The 1,163-nt window shown below is 42.2% G+C and overlaps 1 pseudogene; it reads left to right on the plus strand.

Moving 5' to 3' along the window:
• Nucleotides 1-3: 3 nt before the first annotated feature.
• LOC101987028 lies at nucleotides 4-594 on the plus strand (annotated as a pseudogene).
• Nucleotides 595-1,163: the final 569 nt, after the last annotated feature.

Raw genomic sequence — 1,163 nt, forward strand, 5'->3', positions numbered from 1 at the left:
GTGCATCAGGCTGGCATGTTGAAGCGAAATTGCTTTGCCTCTGTCTTTGAGAAATACTTCCAGTTCCAAGAAGAGGGCAAGGAAGGAGAGAACAGGGCGGTTATCCATTACCAGGACGATGAGACCATGTATGTTGAATCTAAAAAAGACAGAGTCACAGTAGTCTTCAGCATGGTGATTAAGGATGATGACGATGTCATTGGAAAAGTCTTCATGCAGGAGTTCAAAGAAGGACGAAGAGCCAGCCACACAGCCCCCCAGGTCCTTTTTAGCCACAGGGAACCTCCTCTAGAGCTGAAAGACACTGATGCTGCCGTGGGTGACAACATTGGCTACATCACCTTCGTGCTCTTTCCTCGCCACACCAATGCCGCTGCTCGAGACAACACCATCAACCTGATCCACACATTCCGGGACTATCTGCACTACCACATTAAGTGCTCAAGGCCTATATTCATACACGAATGCGAGCAAAAACATCGGACTTCCTTAAGGTGCTTAACCGTGCACGCCCAGATGCCGAGAGAAAAGAAATGAAAACAATCACGGGGAAGACATTTTCGTCCCGCTAATGCTTGGGAACTGAGGAGGAAGCTCTGTTGACCGCTTGCTACTGGATAATTGTAACCCTTCATGTTGCACCTCTCCAGGTTCTTAAGGGATTCTCCGTTTGGGTTCCATTTTGTACGAGTTTGGCAAATAACCTGCAGAAACGAGCTGTGCTTGCAAGAACTTCATAGTTCCCATGAATATAAGAGAAAAAAATTTCCACTTGATCAACTTAATTCCCTTCTTTTATTTTTCCCTCCCTCACTCCCCTTCCTTTTCCCCTTTCCAAGCTGTTTGCTTTGCAATATGTTACTGGTAATGAGTTGCAGATAATGCAATTGTAACTTGTTTTCTTCTAAGTATTTGAGTTCAAAACTCCTGTATCTAAAGAATACGGTTGGGGTCATTAATAAAGAAAATCTTTCTATCTTAAAAAATAAATAAATAAATAAAATAAAAATATTCTCTGGGCCTTTGAGCTGTGACTCTTCTCCTTCTTCTATTCCTATTATTCTTAGGTTTGGTCTTTTTATTGTGTCCCATATTTCCTGAATGTTTTGTGTTGAGAATTTGTTGGCTTTGCTGTTTTCTTTGATCTGTGCGTTTATTTTCTC

The sequence above is a fragment of the Microtus ochrogaster genome, unplaced genomic scaffold (genome assembly GCF_000317375.1).
Source record: "Microtus ochrogaster isolate Prairie Vole_2 unplaced genomic scaffold, MicOch1.0 UNK98, whole genome shotgun sequence".
NCBI lineage: Eukaryota > Metazoa > Chordata > Mammalia > Rodentia > Cricetidae > Microtus > Microtus ochrogaster.